We start from the raw sequence: 12535 nt of genomic DNA, 5'->3' as shown, positions 1-12535 counted from the left end.
ATAGATTTGCCTATTCTGAACATTTCCTATAAATGGAATGGTACAATATGTGGTCCTTTGTGACTGGCTTCTTTTATTCAGCATCATGTTTTCAAGATTTCGTCCATGCTGTAGCATATATCAGAGTTTTCCTTTTTAAGGCCAAATGATATCTATTGTATGGAAAACATTTTGTTTATCCATTCATCCATTGCTAGACATTTGCGTTGTTTTTACTTTTGGACTCTGATCAGGTATGAGGCTCCGAACATTCATGCTCAGGTTTTTGCGCAAACATGTGTTTTCAATTCTTTTGATGTCACCACTTTTACGCCCATTACTGTCTCTGCCACCATCACCTCCGTCATAACCTGTACCCTTCTAGCTCCGCCACCACCACTGCTATGACTACCAGCACCGTGATCTCGACGCTACCTCTGCCGCCTCTGAACCATCCTAGCTAGCACCTCCCTTCCCACCGCTCCCTCCCCAGTCACCGCTGCCCTTGCTTCCTCCTCCGCTGATGTCACCAGCACCGTCATCTCCTCACTTCTGCCACCTCCGCTGCTTCCCTCTCCTACCCCGCAGAGACGATGCCGGTGAATTTGTCCTGATCATCTTGGTTGGCTGCCAGGTCATTTCACCAGTAATTCCAGAGGTTAAGTGAGAGCAGTTCAGAAGTAAAACCAGTGATGACAAACTCATCATCCTCAGGAAATGTTTGCAGTTCTTTAGCTTCTCCCCAAGTCTTAGAACAGGTTCTAGGGATACCCAGATGCTCAGGGAAGTTATTCTAAGGACCAACTCTAGCAACACATTTATGCCTTAAAATTAGGTAGTAGAGAGGATGCTCAAAGATGCAGAAAATAAACATACCATGTATGTCAAAGGAGCTAAGGGGTTGATGTATGGGCTGTGTTAGAAAATTCTTTTCCCAACTCCATCTGTTCTTAGTGAAGTGAGTGCATTTCCACATTGTTTGAATAATTAAAATGTCATACGGGATACATGAAGAGTAGGACATGGGCATCCTGCTTTAAGGTCCAACACATAATTCATTCTGAAGCATATTTCCTTGGATAATTGAGCTTGTCTAGCCTCAGCTCTAATGCAGTCAGCTCCTTTTGGCTAAAGGAAGACATATTCCCCAGGGATGAATCAGATCTGGGTAATGCACCAACTCAGGAAGTACGCTAGAAATACAATTATTGGGGCAAGGCAGAATACCGCAAGACCTAAATCCTCTGCAAAAACACTAGAAGGGATAAAGGTGGTCCTGGTCCCAGTAACAGAGCCCTTTCCTCTTGCCTGCCTCTCTCTTCTCCTGGTTCTCCTTCCACACAGGCCTCTGCTCTGACCACCTCGCTGCAGGCTTTGTGGCACTCATTCGTCAGCCCGTTGACAGCCACACTAGAAACTGAGAAAAAGGGACGAAAATTCATACTTCTGATCAGCTAATACATGCTAGGTGCTGTGTGAAGTGCCTCGTTTATGATGACTCATTAAACTCTCTTAAAAATTCTGTAACCTTGACACTGTTAGCCCCATTTTACAGAAGAAATTAATACATTACCTGAACCAGATTTACTTTGTTAAAGCTAATAAGTGATGTAGGTATGATTCTAGCCAGATGTGTGCATCCAAAGCTGTAGACAGGCCTAGAAGATAATCCTTCCCAAGTGGCTCAGTGGTAAAGAATCCACCCACCAATGCAAGAGACATAGGAGACGTGGGTTTGATCCCTGGGTTGGGAAGAACCCCTGTAAGAGGGTATGGCAGCCCACTCCAGTATTCTTGCCTGGAGAATCCCATGGACAGAGGAGCCTGGTGGGCTACAGTCCTTGGGGTCACACAGAGTGGGACACAACTGAAGCGGTTGAGTACACACACACACATTCAAGCTGGAGGGTTTATCTGCTCAGATAAGTCAACCGCTAAATATGAAGTATATCCAATGGTAAGTGTGCCAGAGAAGTGTAAAACACTGAAGGAGATAAAGAGTGCAGGAGGTGGGAGAGAAGATGCTATTTTTTAAAAAAATGATAACTATAGTTATCATAACTATAGTCAGCTGCAGGTCAGCTGGGCGAATTGGCAGCTGTCTGCTGAGGCTGCTCCCCTTTTCTCTCTGTGGCCTCTCATTCTCCATATCAATCAGGATTTGCTCCCATGGCAAAATCAGATAAGCCCAAGAAACACAGTTCAGTTCAGTCACTCAGTCCTGTCCGACTCTTTTCGACCCTATGGACTGCAGCACACCAGGCCTCCCTGTCCATCACCAGCTCCCAGAGTTTACTCAAACTCATGTCCATTGAGTCAGTAGGATATCCAACCATCTCATCCTCTGTCATCGCCTTCTCCTCCTGCCTTCAATCTTTCCCACCATCAGGGTCTTTTTGCAATGAGTCAGCTCTTCATATCAGGTGGCCAAAGTACTGGAGGTTCAGCATCAGTCCTTCCAATGAACACCCAGGACTGATCTCCTTTAGGATGGACTGGTTGGATCTCCTTGCAGTCCAAGGGACTCTCAAGAGTCTTCTCCAACACCACAGTTCAAAAGCATCAATTCTTCAGTGCTCAGCTTTCTTTATAGTCCAACTCTCACATCCATACATGACTACTGGAGAAACCATATCTTTGACTACACGGACCTTCATTGGCAAAGTAATGCCTCTGCTTTTTAATATGCTGTCTAGGTTGGTCATAACTTTTCTTCCAAGGAGCAAGCATCTTTTAATTTCATGGCTGCAGTCACCATCTGCAATGATTTTGGAGCCCAAAAACTTATAGTCTGTCACTGTTTCCATTCTTTCCCCATCTATTTGCCATGAAGTGATGGGACCAGATGCCATGACCTTCGTTTTCTGAATGTTGAGTTTTAAGTCAGCTTTTTCACTTTCCTCTTTCACTTTCATCAAGAGGCTCTTTAGTTCTTCCCCTTCTGCCATAGGGGCTTCCCTGGTGGCTCAGATGGTAAAGTGTCTGCCTGCAACACGAGAGACCCAGGTTCGATCCCTGGGTCAGGAAGATCCCCTGGAGAAGGGAATGGCAACCCACTCCAGTACTCTTGCCTGGAAAATTCCATGGACAGAGGGGCCTGGTAGGCTACAGTCCATGGGGTCGCAAAGAGTCGGACATGACTGAGTGATTTCACTTTCACTTTTTCTTTTTCTGCCATAAGGGTGGTGTCATCTGCATATCTGAGGTTATTGATATTTCTCCCAGCAATCTTGATTCCAGCTTGGGCTTCATCCAGCCCAGCATTTCTCATGATGTACTCTGCATATAAGCAGGGTGACAATGTATAGCGTTTACTACTCCTTTCCCAAATTGGAACCAGTCTGTAGCTCCATGTCCAGTTCTAACTGTTGCTTCCTGACATGCATAGAGATTTCTCAGGAGACAGATCAGGTGGTCTGGTATTCCCAGCTCTTGAAGAATTTTCCACAGTTTGTTGTGATCCACACAGTCAAAGGCTTTGGCATAGTCAATAAAGCAGAAGTAGATGTTTTCCTGGAACCCTCCTGCTTTTTGATGACCCAGCGGATGCTGGCAATTTGATCTCTGGCTCCGCTGCCTTTTCTAAAACCAGCTTGAACATCTGGAAGTTTACAGTTCACATACTGTTGAAGCCTGGTGTGGAGAATTTTGAGCTTTACTTTGCTGGTGTGTGAGATGAGTGCAATTGTGTGGTAGTTTGAATATTCTTTGGCATTGCCTTTCATTGGGACTGGAATGGAAACTGACCTTTTCCAGTCCTGTGGCCACTGCTGAGTTTTCCAAATTTGCTGACATGAGTGCAGCACTTTCACAGCATCATCTTTTAGGATTTGAAATAGCTCAACTGGAATTCCACCACCTCCACTAGCTTTGTTCCTCATGATGCTTCCTAAGGCCCATTTGACTTCACATTCTAGGATGTCTGGCTCTAGGTGAGTGATCACACCATCATGAGTATCTGGGTTGTGAAGATCTTTTTTGTACAGTTCTCCTGTGTATTCTTGTCACCTCTTCTTAATATCTTCTGCTTCTTTTAGGTGCATACTATTTCTGTCCTTTATTGTGCCCATCTTTACATGAAGTATTCCCTCGGTATCCCTAATTTTCTTGAAGAGATCTCTAGTCTTTCCCATTCTATTGTTTTCCTCTAAGAAAAAGGGCGGAAGCAGGCAAAATTTCTTGAAATCTAGGCTCATTGCTTCTACTTTCTGTTAGCCAAAGCAAGTGACAAGACCAATTCAGATTCAAGAGATAGGGAAATACATTTCTTATTAGGAAAAGGATAAAGTCACACTGCAAAGGGTGTGGATACAGAGAGAAGTGAACACGGCTGTCTTGGCCATCTATCTATGACGTGTATGGAATTTTCCTTTCCTCCTCTGCATCCTTATTATCACAGAGAAACAGAAGTTCAGGGCAGACCCTCTGTGTAACCTAGGGTAGGTCCATGCAGTATCCCTCCCCTTTAGTGGTAATAGTCATATAAGTCGCTCAGTCGTATCCGACTCTGTGTGACCCCACAGACTGTGGCCTGCCAGGGTCCTCTGTCCATGGGATTCTCCAGGCAAGAGTACTGGAGTGGGTTGCCATTCCCTTCTTCAGAGTATCATTCTAACCAGGGATCGAACCCGGGTCTCCTGCTTGCAGGCAGATTCTTTACCATCTGAGCTACAGGGAAGTCCCATTTTTCCCGTTTAGTCATATTAAAAAATAATAATAATAATAACGGAGGACTCAGCATGCAGCTGTCCAAGGGAAGACTTGAGAATCCAGAGCAGAGTGACTGTAGTTCCAGGCATTGCTGACAGGATGTGGCAGCCAGTCGGTAAGACTGACCTTAATCCCGAAATAATGAAACTAATCCCTCCTATTCAAAGCAATAGGGTTTCAGCACGGTCATTAACCCCTACATACCAGAACTGGAAAGAAAACACTTTAAAATGTTCAAAATAGAACTGGATCCTTGGCCAGCACCTGGCAAATACCCTTATTCTAGAAACTTCCGTGGTTTTTCCTGTCATCTTTTATTTGTTGCTATTTTGTGAGAATTTACACTGAAATTTCTCAGGAGGATGGTGCTTTCTTTAATTTTCCTTTCCTCCCAGTCTTTTCTGTACAAAAATATACTCTTCTCTTTGCTAAGAGGATAAAAAAGACTGATTACTCAGGGATGAAAAAGAAATTATGTGTGTCAGAGACAGCTTAAGTACACACAAGATGTATCCTGGGTGTCTAGGGGAGTGGGGGTGTGGGAGGTGACTTCCAAGACACTGTCTTACTTCTTTAAGGGAACTGTGACAACCACCAGTTTAGGAAAGATGAGGCAAGTGCTAAGGGTGTGTGTTTTTAGACTTTCAGAGGCTGGGGGAAGAAAAAGCCCAAGAGACCTAAACCCATATCTTCATTTGCTATTAAAGGCAAAACTCCCGCCTAAACCAATGAGATTCTCCAGGAGGCTAAAGCTTTTATCTGTCTCCACTGAAAATCCACTTTATCTTCCATACCTGTCAATTTGACCATGGCAATGGTCCACTGGGATTCCTAGCCTCCAGAATTTCATTTCTGCACCTTAAATATGGAGAACCTGCTCAGCTCTGAGAACAACAGTCAAGATATCCCTATCAACTATCTCAATATAATTATTATTCCAGAGCAGTGATTTCAAACCAAGAAGAAACACGGAGTGCCTTGGAAATGCTTTCCCCCAAACTCTAGGGGCTGAATCAGGGGCATTCCAGGCTGATTCCTCAGAAAACAAAGCTGAGATTGATGCAGAAGTCTAAGTAGTTTATCTGGGAGTGTGATTCGAGAGAGCAGGAAAAAGGGATAGGAGAGTGAATAGCAAAGGAAGGGAAGCAAATGCCAGAATGCATACCAACTAGCCAAGTACAGGCACCTGGATGTTTGATTTCCATGGGGAAGCTGAGAAGCCCTGTGAAATGCACATCAGGGCCATCTTCTTAGGGCAAGTAGGAGAGATTTGCCCATCAGCTTTCATCTCCCTTTGGTCAAGGGTAGCCACAGGGCAGAGCATCAACTCCCTTGTACTTCTTAGTGATGCTCTTGAATGTCAAAGAGGTTCTTTTCAAGGATGTCCCACACTAGACAGTCAGAGAATTCCAGGCAGAAGTGAGAGGTGGGGTTGAGGTGGGTACTGTCTGTCTTTGTGTGAAACTGGTTGAAACCTGCATGACATTGGTCACCACTTCCGTGGCTGTAGTGACAGAATTGGAAGGTATGTTTAAGAAGCATCTGATGTGTATTGCATACAGTTCTGTGTGTTGTATACTGCTCAGTTCCAGGGGTCGTCATTCACATCATAGCAGCAGCTCCCTATTTCCCTGCTTTATAATTAGGGTCACAAGTGAGATTTTGTTTGAAAAAGCTTCCACTGCTAAAAAAAAAATGCAAAAATAATATAAGATGATGTCTTTAAAGCTTCTGTTTTACTATGATTTGGAGGACCAACTGAAATAGTTTGGAGGACCAAACTGTAGAATAGATGGGGGAGAAAAATCAAGTTCTAAATATTGGTAGTGGATCAAAGGTTTTGGATGGCAGCAGAAAAGTAAAAAGAAAGCTTGTTTTTGAGTCCTGAAGACCCAGAGACAAAGGGCCAGGAAGCTTAGCATGAGGAGGGAGATAAGGAAAAGTGACACCAAAGAAGATAAAGCTGAGTGATTCTGGCAAAATGACAGCAGAGAAGAAATTGAGGGGGTGGGGGCAGAGACTGATGTAACTAGTCAAAAGGGAATAAGAAAGAAATATGAAAGAGAACTTTTAGGCAATACTATTACCTGAAGGATTAGAGGACAGGGGCTGATTATAGACTCGGGTCCCTATTGCCACTTCTCTCTCATCTTCTGAAAATAACCTCACCTGCAGTCCTTGGCCCTTCTCTACCTTTATGCTCACAGCCATCAACGTGACCTTGAATATAAGCTTCTACACTGCAAAGCGGCTTTCATCCTCAGTCTCACCTAATGTCACTCCAAAGCAGAGAAAAATTCATCTCTGACCCAAAACTTTACACTTCATTGTCTTATGTTCTTACATATCTGCTCATGCCCTTCAAATTCATCTAAACTTTTAGCTGCTCCTCCTTTGTTTAGGAAGTTCAACTTCCTAATGTCACCAAGATGCTTGGTATACAATGCTCTCCACTCTTGTGTTAATATCTATAATTTCCTGCCCTTCTCTGATAATGAAGCCCAAACTCTGGATAATACAGTTCTCTGCCTGGTCTCGCTTGTATGAAGTCCTTGGGAACACAAGGTAAAATCATACAAATTCCTGGACTGGTGCCAATGAAAACAAATGGTCCTGCTAGAACTCTCCTGCACGTAGGTGGCAGTGTCAATTGGTACAACCACTCTAGAAAACAGTTTGGCAGTATATTTGGTCCTTCATATCCAGGACTCTGCATTTGCAGATTCAACCAAACACAAATCTCTCAGTAAGAGACTTGAGCACCCACAGATTTTGGTATCCCATGGTCCTAAAACAAATCCACTGGGAATAAAGAGGAACAACCATATTTACAAAAGTTAAACATAAGCAAACACAGGAAAACACTATGATTTAGTCATTCCATTCCTGGATATCTACCCATCAGATATGTACTGTACCTTCATTGATCAAAAACATGTACCAGAATATTCATAACAAAAGTATTCACTATAGACCCAAAGTGGGATTTACCCAAACGCCCATCAACTGTAGAATGAAGAAATCTATTATGGTTGTTTACACATGGAATTCTTAGAGCAATAGGAATGTACAAACTACTGATAAAACTACATGCTAAAGCAATATGCGTGGACCTTACTAATTCAATGCAGGATGAAAGAAGCCAAGTATAGAGAACATTTTTATTAAAAACATGTTATTGAAGTATATTAGATTTACAAAGTTGTGTTAGTTTCAGGTGTTATTTTCAAGTGTACTGCAAAGTGATTCATTTATATGAATCACAATATATATTTATATAAATATATATTATGTATTTTTTTCAGATACTTCTCATTACAGCTTATCATAAGATAGGCTATCTTGAATACAGCTCCTGTGCCATACTGTAGGTCTTTGTTGTTTATTTTATATATAGTAGAATGTATACGTTAACCCCAAATTCCCAATTTATCCCTCCTCCCACTTTCCCTTTGGTAACCATATGCTTCTTTTCTGTCTGAAGAACACTTTACTTGAGTTTATGTATATAAATTTTAAAAACAAAAAAAATCAATTCACAGAGTTCAAATTTGGAATAGTAATTACCCTTGGGGTGGAGGGTTAATAACTTAACCAGGACACAGGGAAGTTTCTGGGGCATTAATAATGTCCTGTGTCTTGATATCAATGCTGGTTACATGCATGATTCAGTTTACACAAATTCACTGAGCTGTACATGATATGTGTGCAATTTGGGGGACGTATTTTATATACCTCAACAAGAAGTCTCAAAACAGTTATAAAAACAACAAAATGCAGCCCCCAAATGCATCTGGCTCTTCCTCCAGCTGTAAGGGTCTTTTAAATATAAACAAACACTTTCTGGCCTACCCTTTCCCTTTTCTTTCTACTATCATGATTTTACCTTTTATTATAAGACAAAAACTGAAATTTCAGAAGGAGCATAGTTATGAGCTCTGTGGAAGTTCCCCTTCTGTCTGTTGTTATTACTCTCTCATAATGTTGCTGCAAGAAAAGGAAAGATACACCCATTTGAATGCAGAGTTCCAAAGAATAGCAAGGAGAGATAAGAAAGCCTTCCTAAGTGAACAACGCAAAGAAATAGAGGAAAACAATAGAATGGGAAAGACTAGAGATTTCTTTAAGAAAATTAGAGATACCAAGGGACCATTTCATGCAAAGATGGACTCAATAAAGGACAGAAAAGGTAAGGACCTAACAGAAGCAGAAGATAGTAAGAAGAGATGGCAAGAATGTACAGAACTATACAAAAAGATCATCACAATCCAGATAATCACGATGGTATACCAGACATCCTGGAATTTGAACTCAAGTGGGCCTTAGGAAGCATCACTATGAACAAAGCTAGTGGAGGTGATGAAATTCCAGATGAGCTATTTCAAATCCTAAAAGATGATGCTGTGAAAGTGCTGTGTTCAATATGCCAGCAAATTTGGAAAACTCAGCAGTGGCCACAGGGCTGGAAAAGGTCAGATTTCATTCCAATTCCAAAGAAGGGCAGTGCCAAAGAATCTTCAAACTACTGTACAATTGCACTCATTTCATATGCTAGCAAGGTAATGCTCAAAATCCTCCAAGCCAGGCTTCAACAGTATGAGAACTGAGAACTTACAGGTGTTTAAGCTGAATTTAGAAAAGGCAGAGGAACCAGAGATCAAATTGCCAACATCCACTGGATCATCAAAAAAGCAAGAGAGTTCCAGAAAAATATCTAATTCTGCTGCACTGTCTTTGCTAAAGCCTTAGACTGTGTGGACCACAGCAAACTGTGGAAAATTCTTCAAGAGATGGGAATACCAGACCACCTGATCTGCCTCCTGAGAAACCTGTATGCAGGTCAAGAAACAACAATTAGAACCAGACATGGAACAATGGACTGGTTCAAAATTGGAAAAGGAGTACATCAAGGCTGTATGTTGTCACCCTACTTATTTAACTTATATGCAGAGTACATCATGTGAAATGTTGGGCTGATGAAGTACAAGCTAGAATCAAGATTGCGGGGAGAAATATCAATAACCTCAGATGTGCAGATGACACCACCCTTATGGCAGAAAGTGAAGAGGAACTAAAGAGGCCCCTGATGAAGGTGAAAGAGGTGAGTGAAAAAGCTGGCTTAAAACTCAACATTGAAAAAACTAAGGTCTTACCATCCAGTCCCATTACTCCATGGCAAATAGATGGGAAAACAATGAGAACTGGGACAGACTTTATTTTGGGGAGCTCCAAAATTACTGCTGACAGTGACTTCAGCCATGAAATATAAAGATGCTTTCTCCTTGGAAGAAAAGTTATGACGAACATAGACAGTGTATTAAAAAGAAGAGACATTACTTTACTGAAAAAGATCCGTATAGTCACAGCTATAGTCATGTATAGAGAGAGTTGGACCATAAACAAGACTGAGTGCTGAAGAATTGATGCTTTTGAACTGTGGTGTTGGAGAAGACTCTTGACAGTCCCTTGGACTGCAAGGAGATCAAACCAGTCAATCCTAAAGGAAATCAACCCTGAATATTCATTGGAAGGACTGATGCTGAGGCTGAAGCTCCGATACTTTGGCTACCTGATGAGAAGAGTTGACTCATTGGAAAAGGCCCTGATGCTGGGAAAGATTAAAGGCAGGAGGAGAAGGGATGACAGAGGATGGCATCACCAACTCAACGGACATGAGTTTGAGCAACCTCCAGGAGGTGGTGAACCACAGGGAAGCCTGGCACGCTGCAGTCCACGGGGCCTCAAAAAGTCAGACATGGCCGAGCGGCTGAACTGAAGGTTGCTGCCGGGGACCAACCTGCATCTCGACCCTTCAGCTTCTGCCCTCATCACTTGGTGCTGCGTTCTCTAAGTCTTTGTAGTAAGATTCCCAAAACAGGGGATCTGTTTACCTTCTCTCTTATGTTTACCACAAGTAGCACCATAGGTTGCTGACTCATCTACATTTGAATTGGTTGAGCTAAGTCACATGCTTGCTCTTGCTCCACTTAGCCATTATTGGGGAGTTAGATCACATGATGCAAACATGGCCACCTAGGCGGCAGGAGCTTTAAGGAAAGAGGGTGGAGTGCAGTGAGTACCTATTTCTATCTATGAAAGTGAGAGTGAAGCCGCTCAGTCGTGTCTGACTCTGTGACCCCATGGACTGTAGCCTACCATGGGATTTTCCAGGCAAGAGTGCTAGAGTGGGTTGCCATTTCCTTCTCCAGGAGATCTTCCCAATCCAGGGATTGAACCCAGGTATCCCGCATTATAGGCAGATGCTTTACCATCTGAGCCATCAGGGAAGTCCCAATTTACTTTTATATCTATAAATTCACCTTAAATCTTTCGTCTAAAAGATTTATTTTTTAATTTAGATTCTCCCAAAACAGAGCCTGAGTCAGGGACTTGGGAGGTCATCCCAGCGAGCAGGAATGAGGGATCTCGTAAGGAAGAAAAGCCGATACAAGCATGTGTTGTCAACATCACCGCTCTCAACAACGGAGCTCAGTCCCATGGACACCTCTGAAAAGTTTACAGAATGCCTCTCAGAATCCTCCACTCTAAAGAGGAGAGGCAGTAGCAATGCTTTTTCTTTTCTTTTCTTCCTACTTTACTGAGATATAATTAGCATACAACATTTTGTAAGTTTGAAGTGTACAAGGTGATATTTGATATGTGGTCATATTGCAAACTGATTATCACAATAAAGTTAACTAACACATCCATCATCTCACATAATTATAATTTTGTGTGTGTGTAAGAACATTTAAAATTTACTTTCTTAGCAACTTTCAAACATATATGCAGTATTATTAACTATAGTCACCATGCTGAATATTATATCCCCAGAATATATTCATTTTATAACTGGCAAGATGGACCCTTTGACCAGACCTCCTGATTACCCTCACCTGGAGCTCCTGACAACCACTATTCTGTTCTCTGTTTCTGTGAATTCAGCTTTTTTCAGGTCCCACATATAGATGAGATCACATAGTATTTGTCTTCTCCTATCTGGCTTATTTCATTTAACATAATGCCCTCAAAGTTTAGTCATGTGGTCACAATTGACAGGATTTTCTTCTTTTTATAGCTGAATAATATTCCATTATGCATAAATACAGTTTTTAATGTAGTCATCTGCTGATGAATACTTAGGATTTTTTCCATGTCTTGAATTACGAATAAGGCAAGCAGAAGCCTTTAATTCATTGATTCACATTCACATGGGTGTGATTGATTCCCCCACAGAGGTGTTAATTCCCCAATCCTTCTAAGATTGCTTGTACTGAGCAAGCTCTCACTGGTGAACATGGCATTGGAAAAGCCCTGGACAGAAGGGAATACTCCAAGTACAAACTAGAGGCAAGATGATGCCTGCTTGAAAAGACCATATAGAACTATCTACCCAGCCACGGCTGCAGTCAAAGTTGAGGCCAAGAGACCATGGATGGATCTTCTACTAAGGAATAGTTAACAACCATTGCTGTCTCCATTTTCTTGCCTACTCTCTGCAGTATATCTCTGACCCTTCCTGAACTTCAATTCAACTCTTGGGCAGGAACACCATGAAATTCAGCCTAGTTTCTGGATACAAAACCAAGAAAAAAAAAACTTTGCCATGCTCCAGCTTCTCTGGAATATTTGATACTTTTGACCTCTGACTTCAAAACTCAATCTTTCTGTTTTAAGAAACCACATTCTTCTGAACCTTCTCAGTCTCCTTTCTCTTTTCTCGGTGTCTGAATGTTCTCTTCCTCTGCCCATCTTTTAGGAGTTGATGTTTCCCTAATGTACTAAATTTGGTTTGCTTCTCACTCTACGTAAAGCCAACATTCCCTGTAAAAGCTTCAGCTACAGC

General features: G+C 42.1%; 1 long non-coding RNA gene across 1 annotated transcript; it reads left to right on the top strand.

Annotated features, from left to right (window-relative positions):
- Positions 1-3869: 3869 nt before the first annotated feature.
- On the top strand, positions 3870-11579 carry LOC122448442. The gene is made up of 3 exons (XR_006271615.1): positions 3870-3911; positions 7995-8056; positions 11049-11579. It is a non-coding gene; the product is annotated as an uncharacterized LOC122448442 (long non-coding RNA).
- Positions 11580-12535: the final 956 nt, after the last annotated feature.

Source organism: Cervus canadensis, chromosome 10, assembly GCF_019320065.1.
Source record: "Cervus canadensis isolate Bull #8, Minnesota chromosome 10, ASM1932006v1, whole genome shotgun sequence".
Lineage (NCBI taxonomy): Eukaryota > Metazoa > Chordata > Mammalia > Artiodactyla > Cervidae > Cervus > Cervus canadensis.
This window is presented reverse-complemented; position numbering and strand designations above follow the sequence as displayed.